Raw genomic sequence first — 17395 nt, 5'->3', positions numbered from 1 at the left:
CTTCATATGTGTTTTTTGGTGCAATTTAAGATTATCTAATTGAGCAAAACATTTTTCACAGTCAGGGCAGTGGTGAGGCTTTACTCCTGTATGTGTTCGCTGATGTCTTATAAGACAACTCTCTTGTTTAAAGCTCTTACCACAGTCGGAGCAGACGTATGGCTTCTCTACAGTACTAAAACTCTCGGTCCAGTCATCAGAAGTATTTTCAGGATCCTTTTCATTCTCCTGCGTTTTTTGGGGTAGTTGCAGTTTTTCTGAGTGTTGATTCTTTCTAACTGAACTTTTGCAAGGCGGGTCTTTGCCTGGCTGTAACTGGACCATTTTTTCCCCTGGTGTTCTAGTTCGAATTTTACTCTTCTGCCTGCCTCTGCCTTTGCTGGCTGTTCTCTGCTGTGTGTGCACACGGTCTACATTCAGTTCAGTTTGATGGTTATGTGTGACATTATGTTCCTCTTTCATATGTATTTTGTTGTGTAATTTAAGCTTATCTAATCGAGCAAAACTTTTGTCCCAAACAGGGCAGCGTTGAGGCTTCTCTCCGGTATGTAATCGCTGGTGTCTAATAAGATCCCTCACTTTTCTAAAACTCTTACTGCAGTCGGAGCAGTAGTGTGGCTTCTCTCCTCCAGGACTGAAACCCTCGATCCACTCATCAGAGTCATCAGTATCTAGGGGCTCCTCTTCCTTCTCCTGCATTGTTTTGCTATGTGATGGTGTTCTCTTTCCTGGTTCTCTAGCTTGTACTTTCCTCTGCTGTCTTTTGCTCCCTCTAACTTTTCTGAATGTTCTCTGCTGTGTGCGCACACTGTCTACATTTGCCGCACTGCTGGCAGTTTTGAAAGTATTCTCCAGCAGGTCCTGTTGCTTTTCCACAAGTTCAATTTGACGAATGCGTGCGACAGCTTTATCCAGTGTTAGTTCTGGGTCCATTTGTAATTGCTCGGACAGTCTTCTGTCACGTAAGCCTGCAACTAGTCTGTCTCTTATCATCTCACTGAGCAGAGCTCCATAACTGCAATGTTCTGACAAACAATGAAGTGCAGTGATAAAATCATCAGCTGTCTCTCCTGCTTCTTGTTGTCTTTGGTTGAATTTAGTTCGTTCTAATATTACATTCCTCCTAACTGCCAAATCTCCATCTTGCTTCTCATTATTAGAACTGTGGAAATGTTCCTGCTCGATCAGGTTGTCTTCTTGCAGGTCTTCTGGGATGTCCATCTCCTCTGCCTGGAAATACATTTAAAATAGCAGAATTACTAGTAGGCCTAACTAGTATTGTCAGTTCTCTAAAACAACAATAAATATGTAATAGATAATATAGCCTACTTTTCGATACGGTTAAAGTCCGAATTAGAATAGATAGCATACAATAAATGGCAAAACAAATAACCTAGGTTTACATATCTTTACAATAGTAGGTAGTTCTAATAATTTAAAATACCTAGCAGTATCAACATGATAATGATGATTTATTTGTCATTAGGTCTAGAGATCACCATGATATAGCATATTGATTGCATAGGCTAGTGATCTAGGCTAGAGAAGGTTCATTGACAGTAGTAGTCTTTACCTGTGGATCGTCTGACTCTGTCTCCTTGTGCTTTATGATGCCAGACTAGCCAGGTCAGTGTGGTGAGTATTTCTGGTTGTATTACTGATGCTGCATCCCCACTCAACATGATACTTTTTTGTTTGTCATTAGTTCTAGAGATCACTATAGCATAAGCTATCCAGTGGACATACGACATGATAAAGATGTATTTATCTGGTTGAAATCTGGCCGGGACGTCTTATAACCAGATCACAACAAGATTAAGACTTATTTTAATCTTTTTGATGTCATTAAAAATATACTATTTGGGTTTATATCTGGTTTTTGGTTGAAATCTGATTGAACTACTAACCAGTTATCTAAATGCTACTCAATTAATAGACACCAATCTATATAAACAAGTGCATAGTGTTTGTGGGCCATGCATCCATTGGATATGAGACACTAGAACCATTACAATTATTACAATTGGAGTAATGTTCTTTTTCAGCAGCGTTTGCATTATTCAGCTTAGCACAGTTGGCAGAGCGCACCAAAGCGGGTTAGGGTCTCGTGGCATACTGTACCCAGTCAACACACTGGGCTCTGGCCTATTCCGTTTGAGACCTATAGCTATCAGAGATGGTCCCTAATTTAGAGAATCTCTGATGCTATTACTGCTTTTACCACAGTGTTTTTCGTAGTTAAAGTCCAACCAATTGAAATGCATATTCACTTCCATAACATTTGTTCTAGGCTACCAGCATGTACAGTACCAGTCAAAAGTTTGGACACACCTACTAATTTTTACTATTTTCTACATTGTAGAATAATAGTGAAGACATCCGAACTATGAAATAACACATATGGAATCATGTAGTAACCAAAACAGTGTTAAACAAATCAAAATATATTTTATATTTGAGATTCTTCAAAGAAGCCACCCTCTTGCACACTCTTGGCATTCTCTCAACCAGCTTCATGAAGTAGTCATTTTCTTCAATTGTCATGAAAAGCCAGAAATCTCAGGAGGCTAATGTGTTGCGATCCCTCTGGAATGTCCTAAAATATGCCCCTGACCTCCGTGGTGGAGGGGGACGCAAAGTATGTATATGAGCAAGTTGCTCTTTTAAAGACATCTCTAAGCTATAACTGCCACAAACTTGTTCAACTAGTAGCATGAAAATAAATACCGTTAGCCAGCTGAGTCTACAAAGTTTATTCAGGAATGTCCTTCTCTAGTTCTTTTAAAATCTCAAAATGATAAAGTTGTAATGCGCTGATTCTCTTCACTGCAGATCTGACCCATCACACCACTCTTCAAGAAGACCACTACGCTCCAGATCACCTTCTGTGCTCAGATTTGTTTTTGCCATTGGTTGATCTATTTTAAATGTAAGAATATGTTGCAGATTTCAACTTGAATTGGTGCCCTTGGAAACAAATAGAAATGTAATGAACGTTTTCAATATCCAACTTCATCCTCAGCAATTCTTTTTACAGAAGGTAATAAGCTGTAGTCAGGTGGTCATTACCAGGTTATGATGGTCTTAACTATGACCAGTAGGCTACATAATATAGCACATAATATAGTGGTCAGAATTATTACCAGTTGGTCAGATCAGTCAGAATTATGACCAACTGGTCATATAGTGGTCAGAAAAAGACGTGATTCTGGTCAGTAAAAATATGTAAAACCTTCATTTTCAACCAGTTTGCGACCAGAATAAGACGTCATAAAAATAGTAATATTGAAGTATTTTCAACCAGGTTTTGTCCACTGGGTAGTGATCTAGGCTAGAGAAGTTTATTTACAGTAGAAGTGGTCTTTACCTTTGGATAGTTTGACTCTGTCTCATTGTGTTTTATGAACCCAGACAACCAGGACAGTGTGGTGAGTATTTGTGGTTCTATTCCTGATGCTGCATCCCCACTCTTCCCCTTAATTTTCCTCCTCAGTCTAACGTCTCTCTCAATGTCTTCTATTTCTTCCTGCAAATTTGTTCTTCTACTCTCAGAGTTTGAGCTATCTCCTTCCAGCTGTTGTTGGTCATGGTGAAGTCTTTATAGTCTTTCAATGAGGTGTTGTACACATTTGTGTCCCTTCTAACCTCTTCAATTAGCTTTTCTTCAGAACTTGCAACATCTTGCATCCTATTTGGCATAGGAGTATTCAATATCTTCTTTGAGCTCCTCTTCGTCTCAGTTCTCCTGCATTTTTTTGGGCAGTCCTTCGTCCTCAAATTCCGCCATTTTCTGTGTGTGTTTTGTATCCCAACGGAAGGGAGTGCGGGTAAAACCAGAGGCTGCAAACCAAAGAAGTCTGCAGTACTATTCTATACACAACAGTTTTGTCTGCTTTTGCTGATAGCAATTGAAGCTTTTGGTTAGATTTGATTGAAGTGAAAGAAAATAAAAAAGGCCATTGTAAAGGCCGTGCATGTGACTTTCCCAAAAGTCCGGTTAGGGTGATTTCTCGTCTCAGCTATCACGGCTTCCTGGTTTCCACCAATCAGAGTGGTCGAATGCACATTTGGACTCTGACCCCTCCCACTCCAGGTCAGAGTGGCCAAAGCTTTTATAACTAAACCAAGATAGACCAAAGCCGGTCGTTTCAAACAGGAACAAATGAGTCATAGTGGGCTGAACAAGCAAGGAGGTGGGCAGAGCCAAGCACGAGCTAGCGAGATCCTATTGGCGCGTTCTAGCATACATGCGCATATTTCCGTTAGTGAACGTGAAGTGCGCGTGTGTATTAACTCAATTCGCCTTTGCACTCCTTCTAAACAACGCTATTTTTTTTTTTACTTTGGCAAAATGTAAAGTCTACTAAACTTAGTCCACTCTGTTCGTAACATATTTTAGTTTTGGGAACAGAAAATTGTATTGAGATCAAATTTTTCATCGATGAGAAAATTAGCAGAACTAAGGCCAAAATCCATCTAGTTCAATCTTCTCCCACAGCCGGCCACTGGGCTTCCTCTGACTACCATATTAGGTAGTGAGTGGAAACCCAAGCGGATGCTTCACATTTATACATCTGGTGAAATATCTCTCTGTGGAGTGGCTATCGTTGTCGGCAGATGAAGACGCAAATTTGTCTGCCCACCAAGTTATCAGTGTGTTTGAGGAAGATTGTTCGTGCATCCAATAAGTGAGTGGTGGGGTTTATTGGCCAGAGGGTTAATGCTACAATGGTGATTGACTGAAAGCAATTACCTTAGGCCTAAGGTGGAGGCTGCTGAGGGGAGGACGGCTCATAATGTCTGCAATGGCGCAAATGGAATGGCATCAAACACATGGAAACCATGTTTGATTTATTTGAAATCATTCCACTGATTCGCCTGTCCTCCCCAATTAACATGCCACCAACCTCCTGTGGCCTAATTACATTGTTACATCTGTAGCTGTATAGTACTGCTACAGCTTATATACATTTCAGATACTCAGTGTCGTTTATAAGTGCCAGTATGTCATTGAATGCATGTGTTTTGCAGTAGATGTTATTGTTTAGAGATGGTTAATTCCTATAGCCTGAATGCGCACTTTACCGCTGCGTTTTCATAGTTCGCGCTACTGTTAAGCCATGGCCAAGTTTCATAGACTGTCCTCGGCGCTCCCGCATGCGCAGTAAAATGTATGACTCTATGGCACCAGACACAGATCTGAGCTCCACCAGAGAGTGCCATAAATCTCACCTGTCTTAAGTAATTAGTTATCTCGCTCTCTGCGAGATATTTATACATATACTGCTGTAAATACTGTATTTATGCTGTTATGTGAATATCCCTGTATAGATGCTATGCCATTCTTTCCTGTGTAGATATTCCTATTGCATAGCTTACAACATTGTATATTTGTTCTTACCTTTCAGAACCACAAGTCCATCCTATGCACAAAAATACGTCTATGGTGTGTGTGTGCAACTGTGTGGTGGTGACCAAGATATAATAAACATTATCGGATATGCAAATCACATGCATGTTGAAATGTTGTAAAGTGCATGCAGACATTTTCACTTTATGTCTGAATGCCAAGTATAGAAAGCTTCTATTACATCAGATGTAACGTTATGTTCTTGAACAGATTATTTTAAAATCGCACAAAATAAATGGAGGATAATTTAGTTTCTACTACCAGCCTGCAGTACCCCGGTCGGCCTTCCGCTTAAGATACTGGAAGTGACCGAATACCCGTACTTGTGTTCTAAATAGTAGGCTTTATAGTATGTCAGATTTAGAAAATTCATTGCATACCCAATACCATAATTAGTTAGGCTTTTTTATAACAGACACTAGATGTGGTAGATGTTAAAAACCGGCTGCCTTTAAAAAGCAACTAATCCCTTTGAAAACAGCCTGTGTGGCATCAATATTAGTCAGAAACAGTTACTCTGATGTCAAAATTGACTACAAAGTGTAAATAGGATAGTTTTGGTCAGTCAGTCTTGCCTAAAACGGAGTTTGGAACATCCGTGCATCACAAGGGTAATTGAAGGTTGGGTTTTGATTTGAGGATGTCTATTTGCCCACTAATATGGGGTGAATAGCTACGGCGATTGCTCTCTATCCAATAGCATAGACAGTGAGACAGACCTGCCAAGCAGCTCCAACTTTGTTTACATAAGACAACACGTAGCACATTTTGTAACTTGAGAAATACTGCACCAAACACCTTAGTTAGATGTAAAATCCTCGGCAAAAATGTCAAAATTAATTACAGATTTCTTGAGTTATCTTAGATTCATCCTGGGGATTTTGAAGAAGTGAAGTAGGCTTCCGCGTCTACAGTGTCTCATGGGAGACAAATATCATTATGCAAACGTGGAATCAGTCAGGAAACGCACCTTCAAGACTGAAATCTAATTTTTCTAATGCACAACAGAAAAACACTTGTGTTCAGTGTCTTTTAATAAAAACATAAATGTTAACATCTACCCCATCTAGTGTCCGTTTAAAAGCCTAACTAATTATGGTATTGGGTTGCCTGACGACTCACCCTGAATTCAGAAAATTTCAGACAAATGTACACACTCACTGAAGCTGTGAACCTTTCATTGATAATCAAACCAATATACACATTAATACAATATGAACTAACTGTGAACCACCAATGGGCAATTCCCATCATTCAACAATGACTGCTATTGATAGTATACTATACTGTAATATGCTTTTTTGAAACAAAATATTCAAAAACATTTTTTAAAAATCTATTTAAAAACATGGGTTGTAACCGAAATTATTTTCCAATCGTTTCGTTCTGAACATAACCTTTTTTTTTTTTTACTGTTCCGACCAATTGAATAAATCAATCCATTCTTTAACTAAACAGCTCTCCCTATTTTCTGAATTATGCTTGTAACGTCATCAGTAGGCTACAGTAACCTATGCTTCAGAGGGGAGGGGCAGGTATACTACACACACCCACTGGCAAAGATTTCCAGCTGGCAGGCAGACGCTGGAATACGTTTCTGAGTGACAGAGTAAGGGCTTTGCATATGCACTTTGTTTGCGATTTTTGTGGCACTGGAAAAAAAATGCCCGGAACGTAAAATAATGTTATTAACCGGTTCCCATGCTTTTAAAATAATGGTTCTCTTCCAGGAACAGTATAGATTACTTTTGTTTTCGGTTTGGGTTGCTCAAATAATTTGGTTATTTTCCGGTTTTTGGTTCTGTTCCCTGAACCTGTTCCAATCCTTGATTTTAAATAACCGACTTTTGAAAAAAAAAAAAATACTGCTATGAAGACAGTAATACTCAGTCTTGCTGTGTATCAGCAGCAGTCTGTCTGTGTGTCTCTTCTACAGTCTGTGGTGGCAATTCCAGGCCACCAACATTTGTAGTTAACAGATTATTAGATTATCAAATCACAGTGATTAGGTAGGTTCCCACTTCCTGCAATGCCAAATACATTTTACATTACATTTTTGTCATTTAGCAATTAGGATTAAGTGCCTTACTTAAGGGCACCGACTGATTCTTCACCTAGTCAGCTTGGGGATTCGAAACAGCAACCTTTTACTGGCCCAACACTTAACCGCTAGGCTACCTGCAACACTTCTGCATTATAGATTGAGGAAATCTGAGACACCAGAGTAGTGCCTCTTCTCGTGACGTTTTCTGTCTCCATCTTGGGAGAAGGGTTGCCCACAGACAGAGCACTGGTATGGTTTCTCTCCAGTGTGAACTAGCATGTGTCTCTTCAGTGTCTCTTTTCGAAAGAATAGTTTTCCACAGTCTCTGCACTGATGATTTCTCTCTCCAGTATGAATCCTCCTCATGTGTCTCGCCATGCCATCTCTGCGAGTAAAAGTCTTTCCACATTCCAAACAAGGATAGGTTGCTCTTTCTCCAGAGGTATTATGTGTTAGTATATGTCTTTGATACGATTTTGTATATGGAAAACTCTTCCCGCATTCAGTGCAGTGATACGGTGTCTCTCCAGTGTGTACTCGCATGTGTATTTTCATGTTGCGACACTCCTTCCCGCATATTGTGCAGAGAAATGTTTTTCTTTTGCTCAAATGTGTTGTGTGTCTTTCAACACTTTTCTTGTGTCTTAGCTGATGTTTTTCAAGCTGCTTCAATCGGACAAAGCTTTTCACACAGTCAGAGCAGTGGAAATTACGTTCCTCCTTCATATGTGTTTTTTGGTGCAATTTAAGATTATCTAATCGAGCAAAACTTTTTTCACAGTCAGGGCAGTTGTAAGGCTTCTCTCCTGTATGTGTTCGCTGATGTCTTATAAGACGATTCTCTTGTTTGAAGCTCTTACCACAGTTGGAGCAGACGTAGGGCTTCTCTACAGTACTGAAACTCTCGGTCCAGTCATCAGAAGTATCTTCAGCATCCTCTTCATTCTCCTGCATTGTTTGGGGTAGTTGCAGTTTTGAGTGTTGATTCTTTCCAACTGAACTTTTGCAAGACAAGTTTTTTCCTGGCTGTGACTGGCCCATTTTTCCTGCTCGTATTTTACTCTTCTGCCTGCCTCTGCCTTTGCTGGCTGTTCTCTGCTGTGTGTGCACACGGTCTACATTCAGTTCAGTTTGTTCGGTCCGTGTGACATGTTCCTCTTTCATATGCATGTTTTTATGTAACTTAAGCTTATCTAATCGAGCAAAACTTCTGTCACAAATAGGGCAGTGGTGAGGCTTCTCTCCAGTATGTGTTCGCTGGTGTCTTATTAGATCCCTCACCTTTTGAAAGCTGCTACCGCAGTCGGAGCAGTAGTGAGGCTTCTCTCCTCCAGGACTGAAACCGTCGATCCACTCATCAGAGTCATCAGTATCTAGGGGCTCCTCTTCCTTCTCCTGCATTGTTTTGCTATGTGATGGTGTTCCCTTTCCTGGAGCTCTAGCTCGTATTTTACTCTGCTGCCTTTTACTCTCGTTGACTTTGCTGAATGTTCTCTGCTGTGTGAGCACACGATCTACATTTGCCACACAACTGGTAGCTTTGAAGGTATTCTCCAGCTGTTGTTTTTCAAGCTTCTCAAATAGCACAAAGCCTTCCACAGAGACAGTGAAGTGAAAATTAAGTTAGTTTTTTGTATGTATCTTTTGGTGTGACTTAAGCTTATCTAATCGAGCAAAACTTCTGTCACAATCAGAGCAGTGCTGAGGCTTCTCTCCAGTATGTGATCGCTGGTGTCTTATTAGATCCCTCACCTTTTGAAAGCTGCTACCGCAGTAGCAGCAGTAGTGAGGCTTTTCTCCTCCAGGACTGAAATCCTCAATGAAATCCTCATCAGTATCTATGGGCTCTTTTGCATTCTCCTGCGTTGTTTGGGGATGTTGTGGTCTTTCTGAGTTTTGATTCTTCTTCTCTGATTGGCACTGGGTATTGGCTGGGCATTGCTGTCTGCTATGTGAAAGCACACTGTCTACATATGCCGAGCTGCTGGCAGCTTTAAAGTTATTCTCCGGCAGGTCCTGTTGCTTTTTCACAAGTTCAGTTTGACGAATGCATGTGACAGCTTTATCCAGTGTTAGTTCTCGGTCTATTTGTAATTGCTCAGACAGTCTTCTGTCAAGTAATCCCGCGACTAGTCTGTGTCTTATCTCACTGAGCAGAGCTCCATAATCACAATGTTCTGATAAACAATTAAGTGCAGTGATAAAATCATCAGCTGTCTCTTCTGCTTCTTGTTGTCTTTGTTTGAATTTATTTCATTCTAAAATTATGTTCCTCCTAACTGCCAAATGTCCATCTTGCTGCTCATAATTACAACTGTGGAAGTGTTCCCACTCGATCAGGTTGTCATCTTGCAGGTCTTCTGGGGTGTCCATCTCCTCTGCCTGGAAATACATTTAAAATAGCATAATTACTAGTTGGCCTATCATCTGCTCTCTAAAACAACATTCATTTTGTAATAGATAAAATAGCCTACTTTTCATTACGGTTAAAGTCCAAATTAGAATAGATAGCATATACAAACAGCTAAACTGAGGTCGACATCTTTACAGTAGTAGCTACAGTGGGGGAAAAAAGTATTTAGTCAGCCACCAATTGTGCAAGTTTTCCCACTTAAAAAGATGAGAGAGGTCTGTAATTTTCATCATAGGTACACATCAACTATGACAGACAAATTGAGAAAAGAAAATCCAGAAAATCACATTGTAGGATTTTTAATGAATTTATTTGCAAATTATGGTGGAAAATAAGTATTTGGTCACCTACAAACAAGCAAGATTTCTGGCTCTCACAGACCTGTAACTTCTTCTTTAAGAGGCTCCTCTGTCCTCCACTCGTTACCTGTATTAATGGCACCTGTTTGAACTTGTTATCAGTATCAAAGACACCTGTCCACAACCTCAAATAGTCACACTCCAAACTCCACTATGGCCAAGACCAAATAGCTGTCAAAGGACACCAGAAACAAAATTGTAGACCTGCACCAGGCTGGGAAGACTGAATCTGCAATAGGTAAGCAGCTTGGTTTGAAGAAATCAACTGTGGGAGCAATTATTAGGAAATGGAAGACATACAAGACCACTGATAATCTCCCTCGATCTGGGGCTCCACACAAGATCTCACCCCGTGGGGTCAAAATGATCACAAGAACGGTGAGCAAAAATCCCAGAACCACACGGGGGGACCTAGTGAATGACCTGCAGAGAGCTGGGACCAAAGTAACAAAGCCTACCATCAGTAACACACTACGCCGCCAGGGACTCAAATCCTGCAGTGCCAGACGTGTCCCCCTGCTTAAGCCAGTACATGTCCAGGCCCGTCTGAAGTTTGCTAGAGTGCATTTGGATGATCCAGAAGAGGATTGGGAGAATGTCATATGGTCAGATGAAACCAAAATATAACTTTTTGGTCAAAACTCAACTTGTCGTGTTTGGAGGACAAAGAATGCTGAGTTGCATCCAAAGAACACCATACATACTGTGAAGCATGGGGGTGGAAACATCATGCTTTGGGGCTGTTTTTCTGCAAAGGGACCAGGACGACTGATCCGTGTAAAGGAAAGAATGAATGGGGCCATGTATCGTGAGATTTTGAGTGAAAACCTCCTTCCATCAGCAAGGGCATTGAAGATGAAACGTGGCTGGGTCTTTCAGCATGACAATGATCCCAAACACACCGCCCGGGCAACGAAGGAGTGGCTTCGTAAGAAGCATTTCAAGGTCCTGGAGTGGCCTAGCCAGTCTCCAGATCTCAGCCCCATAGAAAATCTTTGGAGGGAGTTGAAAGTTCGTGTTGCCCAGCGACAGCCCCAAAACATCACTGCTCTAGAGGAGATCTGCATGGAGGAATGGGCCAAAATACCAGCAACAGTGTGTGAAAACCTTGTGAAGACTTACAGAAAACGTTTGACCTGTGTCATTGCCAACAAAGGGTATATAACAAAGTATTGAGAAACTTTTGTTATTGACCAAATACTTCTTTTCCACCATAATTTGCAAATAAATTCATAAAAAATCCTACAATGTGATTTTCTGGATTTTTTTCTTCTCATTTTGTCTGTCATAGTTGACGTGTACCTATGATGAAAATTACAGGCCTCATCTTTTTAAGTGGGAGAACTTGCACAATTGGTGGCTGACTAAATACTTTTTCCCCCCACTGTACATACACACTGAGTGTACAAAACATTAGGAACATTTTGAGTTGCACCCCCTTTTACCCTCAGAACAGCCTCAATTCATCGGGGCATGGACAAGTCGCCGAAAGCGTTCTACAGGGATGCTGGTTCGTGTTGACTCCAATGCTTCCCACAGTTGTGTCAAGTTGGCTGGTAGTGGATCTCTACACCGATTAGCTCGTTCCATCTCATCGCACAGATGCTCAATTGGATTGAGATCTGGTGACTGGGCAGGCCATTGCAGTAAGCTAAATTCACTCATGTTCGTGGAACCATTCCTGGACAATCCTAGCCTTGTGGCATGGGGCATTATCCTGCTGAAATGTTTTTATTTGCAGATGGATACACTGCTGCCATGAAGAGATGCACCTGATTGGCAATGATGTTCAGATATCCGGTGGCATTCAAACGTAGCTCTATTTTTAATCAAGGGGCCCGATGTGTGCCATGAAAACACACCATTACACTACCGCCACGCAATGTTGACACGCGGCATGATAGATGCATATTCTCCATACCCTAGTCTTCCCATCAGCGTGAAACAGCAGGAACCGGCAATGTTTTTTCAATTCTCCAGTGACCAGTGTTTTCGTTCCTTAGTCCACTGCAACCGCAGTTAGAGTTCCACTTCTTTCAGCAAACAACAACTAAGGTTGTCGGCTGCCATACCCCATTCGTGTCAACGTACGACGAGTTGTGCATTCTTTTATGGGTCTTTGGGCACCAATGTTGTACTGCACTGCCAGTTGACTAACTGTAGCCTGTCTGTTGCTCTGCATAATCCGTGTCAACCTCCTCTGTCCTATTTCATAAATTACCCGTTTTCGGCCACTGGTCTGTCGTTGGCTGGACGTCCTTTGGATGGTGAGCCATTCTTGATACACACGGGAAACTGTTGAGCGTGAAAAACCCAGCAGTGTTGCAGCTCTTGACACACTCAAACCGGTGCGCTTGTCACCTACTACCATACCCCGTTCAAAGGCACTTCAATCTTTTGTCTTGCCCATTCACCCTCTGAATGGCACACACACAATCCATGTCAAGGCTTAAACAAATCCTTCTTTAACCTGTCTGATCTACACTGATTCAAGTGGATTTAACAGGTGACATCAATAAGGGATCAGAGCTTTCACCTAGATTCACCTGTTCAGCCTTTTGGGGGTGGGGGGGTGTATTGTTATGTAAGGTTTACTGCACTGTTGGAGCTAGAAACATAAGCATTTCGCTGCACCTGCGATAAGATCTGCAAAATGTGTACATGGCCAATAAAATTGGATTTATCGCTCACGTCGATATTGTATAGAAATGAATGGAACTGGGACAATAACAGCGGTGACGTACTATTTGTGCTCTTCTAAAAGACAAGCCACAACGATTTTGGGTATACTAACTACATAGACCGGTCGATTGATGAGAACATGTAACTAGCCATTTATCAACTCAACTCCTTGTGCCAGTGTTTACGGTAGATGGCCAATACGAAAAAGGAAACAACACTTTTTTGACTGGATAATTTAAACAGATCATCACCTCACAGGTTGTTCTACATAGGGACAGGGGTTGGATTTCATTTGAGTGATAGCTTGACTGTCAAATCCGTGTATTTGTTTGTGGCCAGTGACTTTTATAAAGATTTGTCCTTGCTATCGAGTTTGAAAATGATCAACTGCGTTCTAAGTCCTGCGACAGACAGGCATGTGTAAGCAAAAGTACCAAACAAAATATATTAATCTGTTTGAAGCAATCAATTTAGTATAATCTTGATGACTATAAACTTTTATATTTACATATTGCAGCTTTAATATGACAAAATAATTCAATTTAGGATGATGGTATAATGTTGCCCACTCACAACCTACTGCAACAATTACACCTATTTCTCATTAACCATTTCGAGAGTTTGAAAATGCTCTAGTCTAGAGCCTCCATAGTATAGTGGTGCACGACTCCAGGATTTTTGGAGTCGACTCCTACTCCTGTGATTGGAGTCAACTCTTGCTCGACTCCCAAAACACGCTGAAACGGATGCGCACACACCTACACACCACCTCATTATTACAGTCCTACTAGGAAGACTACATTTGGGTTCTAGAGGACTCACATGAGCATGATGCTGCCCATTTGCCTATAAAAGGCCTCTTTTGTTTGAATATAGAAGGTGATGTGGTGGAACTACAATATGTCAGTGATATTTCTGCTGTGTGCGGACTTGATGGATCCCATGGGATGTTGCTGTGCACTTTACGCTGATAAGCATATTCTTTGCCATGTTATAGGCCTATTTGGACGGGTATTACTAGAGACGTTGGTTTTGTAATTATTATCCAAGCATGTGCATTATGCCAGAGGACGATTCACACAGGATGAGTTTTTCCAAACTGCCCACTGTAATTCTTAATTTTTTCAAATTGATTTGACTTATGACGGAAGACTGGAGGTTTTTAATCGTAGGCGTGAAGATATTTCAATGTCAAGTCTCCACGATAATAGGCTACACTGATAACTCGTGCTTGGCTGCCAAATGTATAGGTCTCCCCATAATATTTAAATTGATGAAGTGTGATCACAATTATGATTTTAGCAATCCATCCATGGTAGACGTCCTTCCTAATAACAATGCCCCACATCCTGCTGATTTGAGCTGCTGAACCGTATTCACACTTGACTGTGTTTATGGATGAGAAAGTGAACTTGCCATTTCCAAAAAGTTTAGCGGGGATGCTGCTTTGCGACCTATTGCCTAGGACAGGGTTCTCCAACCCTGTTCGTGGAGAGCTACCATCCTGTAGGTTTTCACTCCAACCCTAGTCTAGCGCATCTGATTTAATAATTACACTGACCAAAAATATAAATGCAACATGTAAAGTGTTGGTCCCATGTTTCATGAGCTGAACTAAAATATCCCAGAAATGTTCCATTGAACAGAAAGCTTATTTCTCTCATTTTGTGCACATATTTGTTTACATCCCTGTTAGTGAGCATTTTATCCTTTGTAAAGATAATCCATCCACCTGACAGGTGTGGCATATTAAGAAGCTGATTTAAACAGCATGATCATTACACAGGTCCCCCTTGTGCTGGGGACAATAAAAAAGGCTACTCTAAAATGTGCAGTTTTGTCACAACACAATGCCACAGATGCCTCAAGTTGAGGGAGCGTGCAATTGTCATGACTGCAGGAAAGTCCACCAGAGCTGTTGCCAGATAATTCAATGTTCATTTCTCTACCATAAGCCACCTCCAACGTCGTTTTAGATAATTTAGCAATACTTCCAACCGGCCTCACCACGCTAGCCTAGGACCTCCACATCCGGCTTCTTCACCTGCGGGATCGTCTGAGGGTAGTTGAGGAGTATTTCTGTCTGTAATAAAAGCCCTTTGTGGGGGAAAACGAATTCTCATTGGCTGGGCCTGGCTCCCAAGTGGGTGGGCCCATGCCCTCCCAGGCTCACCCATGGCTGCATCCCTGCCCAGTCATGTAAAATCCATAGATTAGGGTCTAATGAATTTATTTCGATTGACTGATTTCCTTATATGAACTAACTCAAAATCTTTGAAATTGTTGCATTTTTATATTTTTGTTCAGTATAGCTGCTTGATAAACTGAAATCATGTTATTTACAACTGGGGTTGGAGCGAAAACCTACAGGAATGTAGCTCTCCAGGATTGGAGAGCCGTGACCTAGGACATCATCAACCCCCAGCCAGGGTTTCATTAAATAAGCTATATGAAATACTTTTTATTGCACATTTAGACCTAATTAAATTGATGCATTTGGCGATGTTCAACTTCAATTCACTGGCACTATGAAGAATAGCTTAGCCATCCTCATTGATAGCCTAATATATACTTGAATATACTTTTGGTGAATTTACGAGCATTGCTAGATACAGATTACCAAGATTTAGCCTATATGCACGGTTCTGACTCTCTCTCTAGTGTGTTTGGGTCTTCGGTCTGTTGATGTGTAGAATAGCTCAGCCTACTCATTGATATCCCTTGCTTTAGTGAACTTGCGCGAGACATCGCAAGCCAAGAAATTGCGAAATACAGCATTGCGATAGCCTACATCTTTTGATTACCGATTAACAGTTCTGACTGACTGCCTGGTGGCCAACATACCTACCTATACCCCTCCCATCTCTCCCCCTCGCTCTTTCTTTCTTTGCTGTGAAAGATGCCAGAGTTTGTGTTCTCATAGTAGGCTACGGAAAATAGTTTCCTTCGTTGCAAAAACACTGAATCTTAGGAGTCGATGACTAGCGGAATCGAAGCTTGACACCCAGAAATGGGAGTCCACAGGCAAGGAGTCGACTCCCCACCACTACCAGTGTGCAGTAGCCTGAACGTTCTACGTTCCTAGTAGAAGTAGTCTTTACCTGTGAATAGTTTGACTATCTCCTTTTTTTTGTACCTTCTTACCTCTTCAATTAGCTTTTCCTCGTAACTTGATTTTGATTGGCTTAGTCATCAGTATCTTGGGGCTCCTCTTCATCTCGGTTCCCTGCCATGTTTGGGGCAGTCCTTCGTCCTCAAATTCCGCCATTTTCTCTGTGTTTTGTATCCAAACGAAAGGGGTGCGGCTAAAACCAGAAGCTGAAAACCAACTAAGTCTGCTGTTCTATTGTATACACATCCGTTTTGTCTGCTTGCCTTTCACTTAAATTTGATTTAAATTGAAAATGTTTTTTTTTTTTTTTTTGAAGGTCATCTCACGATCCTTGTTGCTACTGCACATCTATCCCACTGTATTATTTTCTCCACACCAGACGCAGTGTTGAGGTTTATAAAACAAGGAAACAAGCGTAACTGGTTAGCCAGCTAAACTACCGATTGAGAACGAATCTAGCTGACTATTGTCTGCAGTCATTGGCACTCTAGAATTGAAATTTTACATGACCGGATGCAAATCACATGCACATCGAAATGTCATAAAATGCTTTACGTCTGAATGCGGAGTATGGACAGAGAGGAAGAGGCAATGCGAGTGGGTGGGCATTTACTCCGCCCAAACCCCTTTTTTGTACGGAGGTCTATGAGAGTGTTGAATTACGTGAGGCTTATTTGATCATTCGTTTAGGCTTATACAAATGAATTTATATAAGTGGATGCAGGTGGCATTCCGGCAAACGACTTAAGCCTTGTTCACATTAGGAGTTTGAAGTGATTTAAATCCTATTTTTTCGCATATCCGATTCGAAATCGGTTCATTTTCCTGCAGTCTGAACAACCAAAAAGCACATGGAATCGGCTATTTCAAGCCACATTTCAAACCACCTTTGTAGATACAAATCTGATTGCTGGCCATGTGACTTGTCTGAAAGGTCAAATCTGATTTATCTTAAAGGGAGCCCAAATTGAAGTTCCCGATTATAAGTACTTGGGTATTTTGATTGACGATAAGCTCTCTTTTAAAACACACATTGAAAAACTGAGAAAAAAGCTGAGAATTAAGATTTATTTATTTTATAGAACTAAATCCTGCCTCACTTTTGAAAGTAGAAGGAAGATTGTTCAAACAACGCTTCTCCCATTACTTGATTATAGTGATATAATCTACATGCATACGGCAGCCTCTGTTTTAAAACCTTTAGACTCAGTCTATCACTCACCACTGCGTTTTATCACTGGGGACAGATTTCGTACACATCACTGCATTTTGTATAGTTCTGTTGGCTGGGAGTCTCTGACTACCAGAAGGGGCCAGCTTTGGCTACTTTTTGTATATAAAGCGGTTCTTCAGAGACTCCTCCACTTATTTTATT

The 17395-nt window shown here is 41.0% G+C and overlaps 1 long non-coding RNA gene across 1 annotated transcript; it reads right to left on the bottom strand.

The window, feature by feature from the left end:
- Positions 1–6571: 6571 nt before the first annotated feature.
- LOC311115431 lies at positions 6572–16269 on the bottom strand. Its single transcript, XR_014611259.1, has 2 exons — positions 16053–16269; positions 6572–9836 (listed from the first exon to the last, which is right to left on the bottom strand). It is a non-coding gene; the product is annotated as an uncharacterized lncRNA (long non-coding RNA).
- Between the last annotated feature and the right edge of the window lie 1126 nt (positions 16270–17395).

This window comes from Coregonus lavaretus, assembly GCF_964263955.1.
Source record: "Coregonus lavaretus genome assembly, contig: HAP1_SCAFFOLD_123, whole genome shotgun sequence".
Classification (NCBI taxonomy): Eukaryota; Metazoa; Chordata; class Actinopteri; order Salmoniformes; family Salmonidae; genus Coregonus; species Coregonus lavaretus.
This window is presented reverse-complemented; position numbering and strand designations above follow the sequence as displayed.